Raw genomic sequence first — 19,677 nt, 5'->3', positions numbered from 1 at the left:
TCAGAGAGCATCAGACACGAGGAAGATTGCTGGTTCAATTTCTTGGGGAGCTCTCTGGGGAATGATTGCCTTTATTAGTGCTTTTTGCCAGTGGTGGGGCAACAGAATGTCACTGCTGTAATGAAGGTTGTTGATGGCACAGCTAAGAGTCCTAAGACTGCAGAGGATCAGGGTGTTACAGGGGAAGAACAGCATGACCTTGAGGACTGTAGTAATAGCAACTAGATGAAATTTAATAATACAAAGTACTAGGTGCTTGCATTTGGGAACTAACAGCAGAAATTTCAGCTATAGGCCAAGAGATCATCAGGAGAAAATGAGCAGGGACAAGCAGCATCAAGAGGAGGCGCATTAGTTGGTCATTTAGTCATTATGGTATGAACCCATAAAAGAATCCGTTACGATGGCAAAATGTCCAGATAAGGCACTGATGAACCTCTCCTGGATCACTATGTATGTTTCTGGTCACCTGCGTTTGAAAGGATAAACTGAAACTGCAACAAATGAAGCAAGTGAGATCACCAGGACAAAGAAGAGAGCTTGTTCTGTGAGAGAAGAGTTTGACTTGGGTATAGAGGAGCAGAACAGAAGAACGCTGAGAGTGGTGTGACTGCCATCTACAGATAATCTCTGGTTGTAAACACTAGGCTGGAGGAGAAGGTACTGAAGGTCTGTTTACACACAAGCACACATCACACACACACACACACACACACACACACATCACACACATCAAGCAGCCAGAAATGAAATTTAAACTCGAAATTGGAATAAATCCCTTAGCCACTAGAGCACTGAGTTTGTGAAGTGGCTTTCCAGACAGGATAATAAGCATTAAACTAATTAATTGGTTTTACGGTGGAATGCTGTCCTTTTTTTGAGTCATTCTGTGTATTCAGTAGCAGGGAAATAGACCAGTGATCAGGAGCATCGTTTTAGTCCCCTAGTCCTATACATTACTTATATCCTGGGGATTAGTGAACTAGTCTAAATGAAGATTTACTTTGTACCTGAAGTGCATACCAAAACTAAAGAGATGGATCTTCTGAATTATAAAAGTCAATTTTTTTTTTTTTTAAATTTATTATTTAAATGTCTTTTATCCTTCCGGAGTTCTTCTGGAGCAGTAGTCTTAAAAAATATAATATCAGGGTATAATAATTTAGCTATATTTCTGATCTCTACAGGCAATTATTGTAAGTCTTATGAGAGAGGTTTGATGTAATATGAACCAGAAGAGACTGAATGTTTCCTACACCTTTATCAGAAGAACCTTATGAAAGCTCAGATTTCTGCTAGTTTATTTTTCTTTACTCCATTTCCTTTAGTGATTTTTCCATCTCAAATCATAAAATTAAGTACAAAGGCTGAACTGATTGCAGATTTCATCAAGATTATTACATATCTTATGTGCATTGTGATGTTTACTGTGCAAGTCATGTGATTCAATTTTGCTATGGAAAGCATTAACGTAGCTCCGTAGAAGTACAATAAAAACATATGTCTCAGATAAATATGCAAAATTGAATGTGGAAAGCTTTTTCCTCTGTGATGGGAAAGAATACTTATCAATAAATCTGTTAATGTTTCCTAGAGTACTGAAAACAAGCGATACAAATTTGAATATCATCACATTGTTCTGATGTTGCTGAAGTCGAGACCAAATGACAAATAGAAATTAATAATTCAAGCCATTCATAAGGCTTCTTATGTGCTTAATAATTGATTTGACATTAGGAAATAAACATTTTAATAATTTTATACTACACAGTAGTTAACAATTACTTGCATGATGGAGCTACAGGAGAACCATTAAAGAAGCTATACAGAATTTCTTGTTAGCTAAGTATAATTTAGAGCAGCTATACAAGCCCTTTCCTTTCATTGAAATTGTTTTCCACTTAGAAATGTGGCAATTTGCCTGACTTCCAGGAGGAGAGGTTTTGGCATGACACTGCATGAGTCTTTTGGTCAGCAATTTTACTTTGATTACCTGCCTGCCATGGCAGTTCTCATCCCTGTACCTGGCCATGGATATGCTGCTGTACACTTGTACTTCTGTGTATTAGGTAGTGAAGGGGTGCATCACCAGAGATAATGACCCTTAGTCATTTTTCACCATTTGTCTCAAATCTGTTTGCAATTTTCTAATGCTGTAATAATTAAGGTAGCAAGATATTACAGAGCAAAAATAAAATGGATGGTGTGAAAATGTTTCTTAAAAGCTGCGTAAGATCTCAGTTTACTCATTTGATGGTGTTCCCTGTTTCTGTTCAATGTATCTTTTGAAGGTTTTGGTACAACTATTGTGGTAAATAAACAAATCTAGATTGTCAGAGGATTACTTCTCCATTAGGTCAGGAGGCAGGTAGCAGAATTTCTCCTTTTGTGCTTGCAGTTTGTAATATGCTGTTTGTGAGATACATTTCAGTCAGTTTCAGTTTCACTTGCAAATCTACAAATCTGAAAAAAATACAAATCTATAGTGCAGGCCAAGTAGTAGAAAACATTGCTTACAATAAATTAACAAATACTTGAAGATGGTTTGGCTTGCTGTTACAAATTTGTTGACTAGTAAGATGCTAAGCATACTTTTCAGACATTATCCCTCTATAACTCTGTGAATAAGGATGGGTAGGTTCTGGAATGAAATAGAAATAAAATATGTGTGAGAAATAGATGTCATACATTAATTAGTAACAAATATTCCTAGTATAGCGATATATTTCCCATTAATAACCCTAAAATTAAAAAAAAAACCAACTTGATCTTAGAACTGAACTTAAGTTAATTTTGTGTCTTTAGTACTTAATTCTGATAGATATCAAAAAGGTTTTGTAGCACAGAAGACATCTTAAGTTTTCTGGTAGCATTTACAACTGATTGTTAAACCCTTTAAACACTCTGTATAATATTATGAAAACAGGAGATGAGGTAGAAATATTTTTGATACAGTAAGGTCACTCAGTATGAGTTGTAGGAGATACATGTTTACATCTCATGTTTCTATATGTTTCTATATGTTTTATGTATCCATATGAATAACTTAATTTATAAAATCTGTATGAATAAAATTTTATGTGTCTTATAAACAAGTAAATATATTCATAAAAATCTGCTATTGTATTATTCCAGTTGAATTTAATTTCATTTTTAAAGAATTATGTATAATCTAACTAAAATTTAAATTAGGTTAATGATAGATAAATTATAAATTGTAAATGTATTGAGAACTAGAAGACAGGTGTTCTTTCAAAAAGTTATTAATGTTCATTTAGAGTTTTTTGTTTTGTTTTGTTTTGCTATGTGATGAAGAAATTTCTTTTGTGTACTAATCACTGTATGTTGCTTGGTTATTGGGACCTAGCTTTTATATTTATATTGGCTTAATTCAGCAGTAAGCTGTCCAGAAAAACAGGAAGGAGAAAAATAATGGACCAAGATAATAGTCAGTTCTCAGAAAACAGTGTTGCTGAGGGACAATCCCAGAAGTATTTATCTTTTATGATTTTGCTATCTCTTTAGGTAATGTATGGGACCAATTTACCCGTTGATATGGCTGAGAACAGGGGAGGCAAAAGGACTTTGTCAGGTTTCAAATGGAGTGGTCTTTCTAAAGAGAACCAGTAACCACTTGAGAGATCCAAACTTGGGAGGACACAACATCTCCCAGCTTCCTTATTGTAGAAAACCTTAGCATTTTACATCACAGCCACAGGACTTTAAAAGCTATGTTCATCAAAAATGAACAGAACTTGAGTTCTACGAAGCAGGGTGAGGACAGTGATCAGTAAGTATTGTAAGCCAAAGCTCAGGCTAGGCGTTATTGGTGTGCGAAAATTAAAACAAAACAAAACTAACAACAACAACAAAAAAACAAACACCACCATGAAATGAAAGAAGTTTCATGCTGAGCAACCAAGAAACCAAAACAATTGCACACAGCCCTGTATCTGTGATAATGGGAGAAAAACCTTTTCAGTCTATCAGGGAAAAAACAACCTCTGCTCTTCACATACACAAGGCATAAAACCCATTGCATTTTCTTGCAGCGGAGCATACACTGTTGTGCCAGTTAAGAAAAACACAAATTTATGGTGTTACTACACGTTTCTATTTATTTTACAGTTTAAAATAATCTGCTGTAAAATTACACATTTGTCAGAGGTATAACTTTTGTTCAATATCTTATGCTCTTGCATTATGTTCCTAGAGTCATGGAATCATGGAATGGTTTGGGTCAGAAGGGAGCTTAAAGATCACCAAGTTCCAATCCTCTGCCATGGGCAGGGACACCTCCCACCACACCCGGTTGCCCAATGCTGCATCCAGCCTGGCCTTGACCACTTCCAGGGATAGGGCATATTGTTCTTGAAGAGTTAATTTGGGCAGTTTAATACTTGACTGCGTATTAATCATGTTGCAGTACAAATTGCATTTTTCTTATTTGCTTCTTGTACATACTGTTTTGACCTAAGATACATACATATATATATATATACACACACACATAAATTCAGTATTCGTAATTAGTTTTATATGCCTTATTTTCAAGGTATTTTCTGCATGCTTTGTTTTCAAGGCACTATTCTTGCTTAAATAGGCAAACCTGAATTTCTTCTTAAATGTTCTGCTTTCTGTAACCTTTGAATGATTTGCAAATATCTTTGTTTTACAAGGATCATATTCAAGATTGCAGGTGGAGTGATGGCTTAGACAGTAACTACAATCTCCCTGACTCATGTCTCCATGTGGTATTACAAAGTAATTTGCATTTTGTAATCTGCATAGTCTCTTTCCACAGTAGTGCTTTCTAGATTTCTTCCTGCTTGTAATAACTCTGTTTGAGGTTGTTTCTGTAATCTATCAGTTTGTACATTTTCAGTATGAATGTCCATTGACTGTTTTCTGCTTGTTTTGCCTATCACGCAGTTCCCTTTGTATTCCTGTTTCTGCAGTTTCTTTTATACATTTCCTCCTAATTTTGCATCCTCTTCTCATATTTAACATGACAGTTGTCTTCTCTCCCACTTATTAATGAAGACAGCCTTTCTTCAATGTAACACTTCATAATTTTTCATCACTCTGTATTTTGTCTTGCAGCCAGCTGTAGTTTTTATAACAATACAGTTTGTCTTCTTCAATATGGATGAGTTTATGTAGATACTAGCTACCAATATTTTTAGGTGTCATTAGTGATGTTAGTGATACAAGTTCAAATATCTGAGGGCTCTGTTAAAAGTTCTGTCAAATTTCCCTTGACCACACTTCCAGTTCTACCAAAAGTAAAAAAAAAAAAAAAAAAAAAAAAAAAAAAAAAAAAAAAAAAAGAGAAAAGAGAGAAGAAAAAAAAAACACCTATATGGGTTTATGGATTTTTTTTTTTTTCATTTTGATAGTTATATGAGTAATTAAAATATTATGCTTTATTTCTTCCAGATTCTTAGTATTTTTCATTGTTTTGTTAATTTGGGATATAACTGATCCTAAAGTAATGGATTTTACTTATATGACAGTCTTGTATTAACTTATCTTTATTATCATAGAATCATAGAATGGTTTGGGTTGGAAAGGACCTGAAAGATCATCTAGTTCCACCTCCCCTGCAATGGGACCAATATTATGTTGTCTTGATCATTTAATTGTTTACAGTGATGAAGGAAATTGATTAAACAGTCTCTCATATTTTGAAGGTGAATGTTTAAACAAATCGTATGAAACATATATGTGCCTGCAAACCTCTGTTTTCCATAAAGATCTAAAAGAAACACGAATGCTTTATCACAATTAAATGAAACAGAGATTTGAGTAAGTCTTTTTCTTTTTTCCTCATGCTCTGATTACCCATTATGACTGCATATGTTATCTAATGACAGTTCCTGTCGGTGTGTACACATTACGTACACACATGTATAAACAAGTATAATACAGCATTTTAAATCTCTTTCAGACAGACAGATGAGATTACAGTTTTAGTTAGATACATATGGATGCTTTTTCTTTTTCGTCTTCTTGAAATATCCTGAATTTGCTTAGCATCTAGAAAATTATTTATGAATATCAAATATGATTTGGGGGTTTTGTCAGGTCCAATGGGGACAAACTGCCAGGTCTAACAGATCACCCAGATTTTTGACAAGGGAAGAAAATACATTGTCCACATAACGTTAATTTGTATATTTCATTAAAAAAGCTTGTATTTATTTCCATACTACCACCTAATTTGCTCTAGATGAGCACAACAGTAATGTTTCATACTCATTTCTGATGTAGGCAAATGATTATAGGATATCTTTCACCAGAGGGGCTAGCAAAAGAATCTCTACTTTAATACCTCTTAATTCCCTTTCTTTTCACTTCTCCTTATTTACTTTTAATTGAGTTTCAGAAAGCACCACTTTTCTGAAGCCATGTGAGCATTCTGCAAACTGCATTTTACAGTATTGCAGGGACGTGTAGTGGCCACTGAAGTCTGCTACAGATGGAAAGTCTTTGCAGATCCAATTGCACATTGCTTCTGTGATTCATTATTTGACTAGCAGTAGCAAGCACAGATTGCAGAACAAAACAATGTTGCCTCAGTATTGTTGTAGGGCTTGTATTCTTCATTATTTACCATGCTGACCATCCACATGTAGTATGGATTTATAAATAAAATAGGATTTTTAAATAAAAAGTCAGGTTTCAGTTTTCAGTACTTCTGCAATTGTGTTACAACCTGTCTTAACAAAGCAGAAGGAGATTGCCAATGCAGATATATCCCTTTATGGATGCTGTCACTGTTACAGTGCAAGAGGGCTGAAGGCAGAAGACAAACCCACCACTGCTGCCTCTGGGCTTCTGCCTCCTGTTGTTTCCATCAGGTGAAGCCTGTGCCCATTGACAAATGGCTGACATTCAGCATCAGTGGGCTGAGCACCAGGATGCTGGAGAAATGTTGCTGGGCACAAGCACGGCAAAAGATGCACTGAAGAAAAAGGTGAAGAAATCAGAAATCAGAAGAAATCAGAAATCAGTTAAAACTGTAAAAGAAATATAATCCTCATTTAAGCATAAGTTAGTGTAACCTGATGGTAAATAAAATCCCCAGTTGATTAGGCAAAGAGCAGCGTGCATTTTGCGTGTGCAGGAAGTAGACTTTAAACTCTTGTTATTTTTGTACTCAGTGGCAATGAATAGATGGGGTGGTAAACAAGTCTGAAAAAATACTACAGGAGCTGTAAAAAGCTCACCGTTTTTCTTTTTTGGAGTATTTTTGAGGTATAGAAGGTCAACAGTATTGTATATTTCATCTGTCATATTTGTAATAAAAATAACATACAAAATGTTTACAAACCCAATGGAATGGTTTTTAGTTTTTTAGTGGTTACCTTTTCATCAACTTTTTCTCCATTGACTGGCAAAATATCATCAGCATTAGTGACCCGTAGAGTAGCTAAGTGCTTTCCCTACACTTGTATGAAACTGATGTTCCAACCCCTCATTCCTCCTAATCAGCCTTAACTTTGAGATCCTCCAAAAGAATTTGTCATCTAAACCGCAGTTTCACAGTAAAAGACTCATAGCAGTATCTATGCAATTTAAATATTACTCTAGCTAGGTTTCTTCTTATTATTAAGTAAATTACTACTTGAAAATCCCATTTTTCAGTTCTCAAACTGTTTTTTCCTTTTGTCATTGTTTTTCTGACTAAAGATACTGGATTATTTTTAGTGTTGAATTAATTGGATGGAACGTTATTATTTAGGGCCATACATTTTGCACAACTAAAGCGAAGAGCTAAGGAAGAGGAAGTGCTAGGAAAGCCTTTGTGGAGGTGACAGTCCTGGGCAATCTCCCAAACTTTCAAATCAAAGTCATGCATGGGGCTGACTTGTTGCAGTGTATGGATTACCATGCCATGGGGGGGGAGGGGGGGGGGAAATCACAGTAGCACTGGTGCAGAGCTACCGAGCTGCTCTGTGGAACCCCAAGTCCTTGTGATGCAGAACTATCCTCTGCCCCTGGATTCTCATCCCTGTTCCTTGAAATGTACGGTCTCTCACTCCTCCAACATACTGCAGCTCCTATACCCAGCCCCTTTTGTTCCAAGGAATCTCCTAAATTACCCCAAACTTCTCTAGGTAATTCTTCCTTTTCCCTCCATTCCTCCTTTTTAATGTCTCCTAGCCAGAAACACCATGGTCAAGGTTCCCTGATTCTCCTGGACCCTCTCTCTGTCTCTGATGTCTTAGGAGTCCCATTCTCAGTTTTTGCTGCAGTTTTGTCAGCTCAGTGCTACTCTAGTTTCTTGTAGTTTCTCACCCCACTTTGACATGGTATTCTACTGCTTGCTGGCAGATTAGCAGCCTTTTTTAAAAAAAAAAATTAAAATACCCATGCCTGCCTTAACAGGTGGATCTTCAAAGAAGTATAACCATAAGCTCTGATCTGGTGTGATTTAAATGTCTCAAATGTGTATAATTTATAAAATCATTTTGGACAGGGCTCTTGAGGGCAGGAAAAGTAGTGGGGCATGGCAGGTCTATTCATGATACAATTAAACCTGTTTATCAATTCTGAAGGTGTCAAGTGATTCATTCTGATTTTCAAATTACCATCTCACTAATTTTCATTTAAACTTATGGGATAGTGAATACCTGAAATATTTAGGCAATTTTCAGCATATGCTAATTTATATCTGTCAGGTTTTTGTTAAAATGAGAATGTTTCTACTAGTAGATAGAAAGCAATAGTTAAAAAACTGTGGGGAGTAAAGACAAATAAATAAATAAATAAAAAGCCTTAATGGCTGAAGTATTTAATTTCTTTTGATGCATAAAAACATTTAGAGCAGATCAGAAGTCATTATGCAGTATCTTTCCCATTCTGGGGAGACTGGAAGGGGATGCAGGAGTCCAGATGCAGTTGCTAAAGTGCCACCAAATAAGAGAGGACAGTTTTTTTTGTTGTTGTTGTTGTTATTTTTATTATTGTTATTTATTGCCCAGTCTTATGAAAAATTCCTCCTAATGAAGCATCCTGAATGGACCTTAACGCTGCACTTCAGCACTTCGTCCTGGCAGACCTTCTCAGCAGAAGTATTTTGCTTCTTCAGAGGAGCAGCTGTCTCCCTAACAGCTTTGGCTGATCTGCTGCTCTTCTTTGTGCATTGCCATGGAAGGTGCGGCTTCCTCTTCAAGCAGCCATGGGGCAGCCTTCTTGTCCTCAGACGGAGACATTGATGGGCTCCTGGTCCCAAGGTCCACTGTGGCTCTCTGAGGGGTTCCTTCTGCCGCCCTGGTGCAGCATCCCAGAGGAAGCCAAGTCCCCTCTCGTCCACTCCTTGGGACTCCGTGCAGAAGAGATGACACCTCTGGACGAGGTGGGGGTGGGGGATGGAGGATGGGGGAAAGGAAAGAAGGCCACTCTGCTGGCGAGCCAACAGGATGGCCATGCTATTTTGAGGCACGGAGACCGGGCCGTGGATAAGGAGCAGGTCGGGTGCTCCTGCAACGCCGCTGATGGATTTTGGCGGCAGGGAGCCCGGGCACGTCGACCTCCATAGGCTCATCTGGAGGTGGATCTACCTCCATCAGGTCTTCATCCGGAGGCAGATCCACCTCCATGGGCTCCACAGCATTAGCTGCAGCGCAGGGCACCGCTCCTTTGCCACGAGCGCCGGTTCTCCACTTCCTCATTGTAGGCAGTGGCCTCCTTCTCTTTGCTTTGAGGACCAAATCCTCTCCTGACCCACGCAAGCATGGGCAGCTTTTGCTCCAGGTCCTCTTTCTTCCATCCATGATGGCTGTCAGAGGGCCTGGAAGCTCAGCGAGTGGCGGGCCCTGCGCAGGGGCCTTTTATAGGGCCCGGAACAATCCGGGGGGCAGATGCCACTGTGACATCAGGAAGCCTCTGTGACGGTGGCCAAGGCATGGCCAGACGTGGCTGTGTTGGGAGAGGTGTCGGTGGCCTGAAAGACGCCCTCACGAGGCAGGAGGAGGAGGGTCGGGGGGCAGAGGGCCCTTCTCCTGGGGATGGCTCTCCCTGGCCATTTTGCCTGCCAGAGAGACAGGCTGCCCCTCGGGCACAGGGCCTGCCCTCCAGTCCCCTCCCGTGCCCTGGCCTCCAGCCCCCTCCTCATCCTGTGCCTGGGCTCCCTGTGCCACAAGATGGTGGCAGCAGTGTTTCTGGAGGGGCAGGGCCTCCACTACTCCGCTGCCACCGACCGGGCTCCCTGCAAGTGGTGCAGCCCCCCATGCTGACAGCATCTGAGAGGGGGCAAAGCACCCAGACATCCTGCAGATGGGCAAGGGAGGCACGGCCAGGTGGTGCCAGGTCTCCCAGCAGTCAATAAAAGCTCTGCTGATGATCAAGTGCTGTGGGAGCCCTTCTTAGGGGCCATCTCCCACACCTACCCCTGCCCCCAGAGCATGAAGAGGTGCCATCGCTTGTGCCCCGAGGCATGGGGGAGGAGAGCGCCTGGTCTCTGCGCTGCTGTGCCGCCACAACACGGGCAGTCTGTGGGAGGGCTGCTGAGGTCCTCGGGGCCTGGAGGTAGAGGAGTGTGTGGGGGGGTCAGTCTGAGGTTCACCCTTGCTCTCTTCTCTAGTGTTCAGGAGAAACCTTCTCAACGTTTTTGTGGCTTCTCTGCTTTCTCGTTCAGAGGAAGAGCTCTCCTGTCTGGCTGGAAGAATCACAAGTAGCTCCTGACTGGGAGCCTTCAGGGGCATTTCCAGGGGGAAGCTCCTGCCTGCCTAAGACACCCAGTGCACACCCCTTCCTGCTCAAGCAGGGTCACCTACTGCACATTGCCCAAGACCACATCCAGGGGGTTTTGAGCATCTCCAGAGAAGAAGATGCTCATGTCTCTCTTTTCCTGGGAAGCCCAAAACTGGACTTGGTACTCCAGATGTGGCCTCACCAGGGCTGAGTAGAGGGGGAGAATAACCTTCGATCTGCTGGCAACACTCTTCCCAATGCACTCCAAGATATCATTGGCCTTCTTGGCAATGAGTGGGGGCACATCGCTGGCTCATGGTTGACTTACTGTCCACTGGGACTGCTCATCCTTCTCAGAGTTGATCTCCATCCAGCTTGTCAGCCCCCAACCTGTATTGGTGCATGGGGTTATTCCTCCCTAGTTGCAGGATTCTGCACTTGCCCTTGTTGAATTTACGAGGTTCCTCTCCAGCCAGTTCTCCCGTCTGCCTAGGTTTCTCTGAATAGCAGCAGCCTTCTGGGGTATCAGCCACTCCTCTCAGCTTTGTGTCATCGGCATACCTGCTGAGGGTGCACTGTCTCTTCAGAGAGGTTGTCGAGTACGCTAAACAAGACTGGACCCAGTACTGACCCCTGGGGGCCACCGCCAGCTACAGGCCTCCACCTGGACAGCACTGCTGATCACAACCTTCCGAGCTCTTCCATCCATCCAGTTCTCAATTCACCTTACTGGCCATGCATCTACCCCACACCTCCTGAGCTTACCATATGAGGATGCTGTGGGAGACAGTGTCAAAAGCCCTGCTGAAGTTGAGGTAGAAAACCAGCACTGATTTTTGAGAGCTTCTTCCCCACCTTGCTGCCTAGTAATTTTACAGTTGGCAGCCCTGTCTGGTTCAGAAGGTTTAGTAATCACTGACAGTGGACCTTGTCAGCACAGTAAATTAACCCCATTATAGCATTGTACTTAGCACACTGATGCAGCCTCTGGTACTTGAGTTAGTGAAGATATTTTTGCACAGCATTGCATTTTGTAGTGTAGATGTAATGTTAGGCATCATTACAGATGAACTGACTGTCTGTTTCTACATGCCTCGGTGTGCAGGACCCTAGAAATGGGGCAAGTGTGAAGTGGGACAGGGATTCTTTCCACCTACGTAACCAGAGTGGAATCTGTCCCAGAATAGCATCTCCCATCCAGTCTGTCTATCACTTCTAGTTGTGTAAGCCTTTGTTCCTCCCCCAGTCCAGGAAACTGGCTTAACAGCTACAGTGAAGCCTCTTGTAGGATTGTTCTTCAGTTATTCTTCACAACAATTTAAGCCTCATGCAGTGATGAAACAATACTATAAAGATTGTAATTTGATTACTACGGTTAGAACTTCCCAGATGATGCATTGCTGTTGCCCGCTTTGACATTTACCTAGTTTTAATGGTGACAAACTACCAGAGAAGAGCTCAGTAGGGAGTGAATGTGTTGCAATCATTAATCTGTTGTGCCTGAGCAAGCATTTTATCATGATTATCAGATGATATTTACATGAAGACAGGCAAAGGTGACATATGATCTCTTTGCACTGAAGGGGTACTGGCTGCTCAGCTTCCTTTCAGGGAAGGGAGAGCAGCTGAGAAACCAACTGGAATAGGTCCAGTATTGGCAGAGTCTGAAGCTGAGGAGATTTTGCCTGGGGCAGAATCTCTTCCAAACATTCAGGAATGGCAGTCATGTGAAGCCCTTCTGTGCTGCATCTCACACCTGTATTTTGTCTTCTTATTTCTATTTTTGAAATTTCCTCAATCCTAGTATGATATTTTTAGATGTAATGCAATACCTGGTCTTGTGCTACACATATTTATTTTTGTTTTAAACTTCTGACTTACCTTAAACTGTGGAAGATGCATCGAGTCCCCATTTGTTTAATAGGTCATCATGAAAGCAATACTAAGCAGGGATCATTAAAGGGGATATTGTGTGTGACAAGTGGGAAGTTATTTTTAACCACAAGACTGAAGAGCAGTCTCTTCTATCCAAGTCCCCCAAAAGACAAAAATGACTCATTTGCATTTCAAATGAGATACAGATACCAACTGTTACCAACTTCATTCGGAATTGTGATGAGCCTTCAATAGATTGCTTTTGGGTGAACAGAAAAATGACAGGTTATCACATCTATAAGTAGTGATAGTTCTTAGGCTTAGATTACTCTGAATTTCCAAGAAATAACATATTTGGCCAAATAGTGTGCTGTATTGCAATGTTAATTTTTATTTCTGTCCTTTTTTAAAAAAAGTAAGGTGCACGTACAAGCCTTGGTCTCAGATGCCAAGAACTCTTGAGTTCTGTGCTTAGCGTCTCAGCTTCCCACCTCAGAGTTTTGATGTGGGAAAGAATCAACTTGCTACATGAAGAAAATAAAGTTTAATAAAATATCTCCCTCTGTCCCTGGGATAGCGTACTTTTTGAGGCAATGTGGAATTTGGCTTCTTTTGTATGAAATGGAGCATTGCTGGCTAAAAGCTACCATTTTGTCTATGTTGATAATCTTTTACTGGTGGGAGAATCATTTCAGCTACTTGTAACAGCTGCTGTGATTTTGGTGGAAGTACTGAAAATAGCTCATTGGATCATATCTGTGCAGTAACAGCCATTACGAATGTGTACCTCTCAGGCTTTTCAGGGAGCTCTTGTGAAATAAATTCCATCACTTGTCACAGTGGTGTCTCAGTAACTTCCTACTCCATTGCAGCCAGAAGAGGCAAAAAACCTACCAGGACTACTTTGGAGTGGATCAAGGCGGTGTTGTGGAGAGAGCATTACTGCCAAGCACTGGTTTGGGAGAGCACATAGTGTGCTGAGCCTAGACAAATGCAAAGGTAGCGAAGGGTGTACAGAACCAAGAGGAAGGAGCAACTGTGGGGTGCTGCTGGAACTGAGGAAGGACTGAGGGACCTGAAAGCGTTGTCGTATGACCTGTGCTGTTGCTGTTTGTCTGCTGGCCTGAAGGAGTCTTTGGCAGCTCTTCCTGCTGGATGAGCCTATGTGGCTGTGTCAGAGTTGCCTGCTTGCACAGCTGGTTATTCGGAGGGCAGCTGTAATCCATACCTATGTTTTAGGTTGCAGGATATTCTTAATGAGCTTCTGTGCCATCAATATAACGAGAAAAGGAAGAGTATATTTTATCCTTAGTGATACTTGAATTGTTATCTGGACCAAGGAATTGGGTACCTTTTGCTGAATCAGAGGAAATCTTAAATAGCAGATGCTCAGGCTAAATATATTACGCAGGGAGAACAGCACATGTTTCTGGAGCTGTGCTCTCTGCCTCTCTTTAAGTGTTACCAGAACTGATCAGTTCTCACTGCTGGTGGAGAGAGTTGGGCTACAGAGAGCTGGTGAAGTTCTCTGAAGTGCTCACATTAATATATGTAGCAATCCATAATTCCGTAAATCCATAAGAATTTATAAATCCATAAATTCTACTCTGATTTTGTTGAAGTGAAGGTTTCCCTTGCTGGATTTAAGCTAGGACATTAGCACCATAAAAAATGACACGAACAGATACTTCCAGTATGGTCTTGGTGAGCGCAAGGATTCCAGTCACTTAAGCAGTATGAGGACACTGAACGTGTTTGTTTGATTGCCTTCACGTGATGCTGGACAGTAGTGGTAACAAACACAAATTACCACATGTGTGGAATAACATATAAAGATGTGATTCTGTGATATTCAAAGCCGGAAGGGTCCCGTAGGGATTATCGAGTTCATCAGAGATAGATGATTTGTATCTATATATCTATCTATCTGTCCATCTGTACTTGATTGGAGCTTCAGGACTGTAAATGGTAGTTACAGATTTTGTTTCCAATCAAGGATAAGGAAGAGATTCAGTTGGAAGCAAAATAATGAGTTGCCAGTCAATATACAGTCTTCCCATCAGTGCTGTAAAAATAATGCTTTCTTTGTGGAAGTAACCCTTTTTCCTTTTTTCCTTTTTTTTTTTTTTTTTTTTTTTTTTTAAGCAGAGAGGATGGAGGAAATTAACATTTACTTTACATTTATTGTCACAGGTATATGATTACAAGGAACAAATTAAAGCACCACAAAGAGAAATGTCTTCTTCAAATGTGGAAAAACTGATTATGTAAATGGTATTTGGGTAATGCAGTTTCTTCCCCCATACCAGCACTTCAAAGAGATACACCAGCACTGCAGGATAAATGGGATGAAGCAAGCACATATTCAGATCTTCCTCCACCCACTATTCCCCGTTATAGCAATTCTAAATGTTCTTTTGAGTACTTCTGAATTCTCATTCTCATCACTGAACAAAATCTAAATCCAATCCCGGAATGATCAGCAAAATAACACGTCAAGAATCAATCCGAAAACATCCTAATAGTTACGCTACTGTTAAATCAGTGTAATGGAGACTACAATAATATTTTGCATGTCTTTCAGTTGTGTTTGGTTCGTTTAATTTACTTGTGAAAGAACTGATACTTAATAGAAAGCCTTGCTATAATGATGAAGTGCTTTGTGCTGCCTTGCATAAGGCTGGCTGAATTGCGGCAGAACTGATGGTATCCAACGCAGGAGGAAAGCAGCAGATGTTCCAGAGGCCAATTTTGGGTGTATGTTTGTAGCTTACAGAACAACATATCAAAAGCTCTCAATCAGGGTTTTTAAAGCACTCCTGCCTGAATGCTTCATCTGGCAAAAGCAGCAGCAGCTCCAGGAACCTGCACCTATTTGAGAGTATTTATGTGTTGTCTGCTGTTTGGGAGCCCTTGTTCTCAATTTGCTGAGAGTTTAAAGGATGAAAAATTAAGGGCAAACACTCATATTTTTGTTTCCTAGCCACATTTTCTTTAGGAGAATGCTCCTGGCCTTTCTTCTGTGCTTCTGAAAAAACAAATAAATTATATGCCACCTATGTTTTAAAAAATTGTTTTAAAATAGGAAAAGGAAAAATAGCCAATCAGAGCTTTCAGTAATTCTAAAATAACAAGCTGCCTGAAACACCAGGTAGCTGAACTCTGTATAACACAGAATTTACCCCTGTGTGCCCATAAGCCCTGCATCTATCATTTAAAGCACGTAGAATGTTGCTTTTCCCATATTCCCCAGGTGTGATTGCGGCTTCCTCTACCACCGCAAGCATTATGCATTATTGCAAAATCCTCCTATCTTCTTGTCCAAGTTCCTTACATACCCTCTCAGGAGCAACTGTGTGTTTTCAGATTCAAAATATCTAAACATCTAGATAGACATATCTATCTAGATAAACTATATAGTTTCTAGATACCTTGAATCTTAAGAGTTGTCAAAAAGAGTCGAAGATATCATCTGACTACTGCTAGGTGTCTTTAAACTTTCCAGGCTTCTGTCTTTGCTTTGGTGGGAAAATCTATTCTGCCTTTTCCTCTTCAGAGGTGGGAATAAATGCCTGGCTGTCCTTATCATAACCACTGTTGCTTGAAGCACAGTCAGAAGCTGAAGCCTTACAATTGCCCTTTATCTGTTGGAAGCCTCTCACAGCAGAGAAACATTTTTGTTTGATGGTTTTTAAGTAAAAGCTGAACGCTAACATCATAGAATTGAAGTCCTAGGTCATACATAGATCAGCACAAATGAGCCGTGAGATGCTAGCAGATGAATGCAAATATGTCTTCTTTTTAGGGAAAAGCAGGCAGAAAAAGACATTGAATGAGGACCGGGTGTGCTTGGTTTCTTCTTTTAGTGATTCTAAGTTTGTCCTCTATGGTTATCCCCTAGGATAGCCCAGATACGTTTGTGTGAGCAGCACATACACTTCGTTATAAATAATACATTTGAGACCCCAATTTTAGCAAGACAGGTGGCATTTTACTGCAGATACTGGTCAGTAATGGAAAACAGGACTGCCAAGGAATGCTTTCTTTGAGAGCCATATTTCATCTTAAAAAGTGCACAGAGAAACCAAGCAAAAACTGCAAAGACTGTGCCAAGAAGTCTGAAGGCTAAACAATTATTCTGTCTGAAATTTCTGACTGATTTTAAACATCAGCTTTTAGAGGAGAACAGGCTTGCATGTATCATTTGAAGCCACTTTCAGAATGCCAGCCTTAAAATAGAGCTGTTCCCAGGCACTTCCAAAAGGATTTTGTGCATTCAGAAACTTGAATTGTTTAGAGAAGTAGCATGCGTTGTTGCTTTGCATGAATTTATGTATGCTTTTTTTGTAAAACTGAGCAACTAAATCTCTCCCAAGATGGGAGCCTCCCCCTCCTCCAAACCCCAAACCACTATGGAGTGAATTCCTCTGTAACAAAATGCCAGTGTAAAATACGACTGATTTTGAAGTAGATATTTTACCTTGTATTTAAATTCCTGTTTCACGAGTGTTGAAGGCCAAACACCAAATGTGCTTGGACTGGCACAGTGCTGTAGCTTTATTGAGTGAATACCTTACTGAAAGATGCTATAGTAGAAATGAAAGCCATTAGTCATGAAAACAGGGTCAATGAAAGAAGTTACACTAACAGCAACCATTTATGAGAGACAGGCATCTTTTCATTCACCCTGGGCAGCTGCACTCCAGACAGCAAAATAAACAAAGAAAACTGTGTTAGTGCTCAGTATGTTCCTGGATTAGACTGACTCTATTGCTAGTATATATTGATTTAAATCTAGAGGACTCTGAGGGAGAAGAAAAACAACCAGGAGTGATGAGAAAACTATTAGAGAACCCATTACAAATAAAACAATCACAAAACTTTATTTCTACCTGAGTGACTGTTAATTGCTGATTTTTCTCCAAAACTCTCATACTCTCAGTTTGCAGAAGTATTATGCACATGCTTTTCTTCTGGACAAATACTACCGTTTTCTCTGCTTGTTCAAGCTTATGAGTAAGCAGCAGAGCTTTTTAATGCCCATATAATGTGTAAAAAAAGACTTGTGCATAGCTCTTCTCAGAAACAAAAATTGGTCAGACCAGTGCTTTTTTTTTAAAAAAAAAAAAAGATCTCAGTGTTGTTTTCACATATGTAAACTGCTCCTGAAGTTGCCAGGGGATGTTTCACAGTTGTGAATGCACTTGGTCTGTGCTATTGCCTGTAGGTGAATAACGACCTTGTGAGACAAACCAGCCCTATAAAGAAATTGACCATACTGTAAAGATGCCTGGGAAACTTCTAAAAGGCACTGAATCTTCATGTTCTCCTAGGAAAACCTGTAAATGAGGCTTCTCATCTCAAAACAATTACTATCTTGCAAAATATGGCTTCTATAAAGACCATCCTCTTGAAATTATATATATAAATTAACAGTTTATTGAATCCTTTTTAGGCTAGTATAAGTGATAAGAGAAAACCTGCTCTTCCCTTGATCCTTCTATTGATGAAAGCTTCTCAAGATGATATGGGTTACTTAACAGAAAACAATCCTTTTTTTTGCCCAATTGTATAAATGTGCATCAGGCAAAGAATTAGGCTTTTATTTTTTTTAAAGAACTTAAACGAACACTTATCTGAGAGATTTTTGTTGCCTATTTTTGTCAGTGTTGAAAAGTAAGTGCTGCATGGCATCTGTCCTATGAGGAATGTAATCAAAACTGATGTTGCCAATGGAAGGGAAGCAGAAGTGCAGCATGTGTCAGCACTGTATCGATTTTACAGTTCTCATTGCTTGAATTATTTTGAAAGTAGAGTTTTTACTTTTTTTTTTTTTTTTTGTGGATGTGGATTTTTTTTTTTTTCTTCCAGATTTGGGTGGAATAAATTGGTACTTTCAATGGACAGTTGTCTTGCATATGTGAGGGGAGGATTGGTTCCTAACTGATGCTCCTACTGCTGATGAGAATTTAAGTAGGAGGTTTCATATGATTAAGCCTAGGCAAGCTGATGTGATATTTTCTGTATAGTCTGCAGGGAACTCAAAAATAATGTGCCTCGTAATACTCCTTGTTCTTTACAACTCTAATTACTAGGTGAAGAATCACCGTTGCTTAAGTGTTCAGTACATCTTATGTGTCTGCATAGTATCACCACATCAATGTTTTTTGAAATATGGCTGTCTTTTTTTCTCCCGAGTAATCTTTCCTGTGTCCTGAACGGGTAGAGATATCTGTTCATAAAGCTTACTCCATTGTGGTTTTTGGTGGTTGAAAAGCTTTTTTCCCTGTTCTGTGCATCTCTGTAGTCCACTGCTCCGAAGTTGTTCCCGGGCAGCTGATGCAGCCCAGCTGGCAGCAGGTGGATGTGTGTTTGATCATCTTCCTCAGAGGCTGGCCATCAGATCTCTCCCTCTATGTTTGCCCAAGCTCTTCTCCTGGGTGGCCTCCTGGGCCCTCCGGTGTTCGGATCGTTTTGTAAACTCTTTAGTCTCATCTCCGAGAAGTCGGAGATTCATTCTGACAGCAGGTTGAGCGTACAGCCGAGAAGTGTTACCTAGGTCAGATTGTTCAAAGCTCATCTGAGGTTACTCTATTTTTTGCAAATGACTGGCCTTTGCAACATTGCCTAACAGTTTCTGAAATGGTTTCTGTTGTTGCTGCTGTTTTTAATCAAGAAGGATTCGGATAAAGAGAGAAAGGCAGAGACAGCAAGCCAGATTTTAACAGAGATCTTGTTTCAGCTGTGGTATGCCTTGTGGACCTGATACCCAAATGTGAATCTTGCCTGAAGGGCATTTGGACAAGACCTGGGTGCATACCATTCTTCCCATATTCGGCAGGAAACCCAGACTGACATGGAAGGAGGGAGCTGCAGGGCGCCCTCCTGGGGGCTGGGGGCTTCTCTTCACACCTGGTGCACCCTGCACAGGCACTGTCACACCTGCCTGCTTTGTGTGTGCCCAGTGGCTGGCTTTCCAGATGGGCTGTCTAAGCCCCTTGTCGTCAGGGTTTGTATCGTAAACTCAGAAGTCACTTCCTGAGGTAGGAGCTATTGATTTCCATCAGTAGAAGAACGTGCTGGTTTTCAGCAGAGCGTGAG

At 40.4% G+C, this 19,677-nt stretch overlaps 1 protein-coding gene across 1 annotated transcript in view; it reads left to right on the top strand.

Moving 5' to 3' along the window:
• The window catches only part of ADCY2 (adenylate cyclase 2), a 212,804-nt gene that overhangs the window by 25,541 nt on the left and 167,586 nt on the right, over positions 1 to 19,677 (top strand). The gene's annotated exons all lie outside the window — the stretch shown is intronic.

This window comes from Aythya marila (genome assembly GCF_965140915.1).
Source record: "Aythya marila genome assembly, chromosome: 2".
Taxonomy (NCBI): domain Eukaryota; kingdom Metazoa; phylum Chordata; class Aves; order Anseriformes; family Anatidae; genus Aythya; species Aythya marila.
This window is presented reverse-complemented; position numbering and strand designations above follow the sequence as displayed.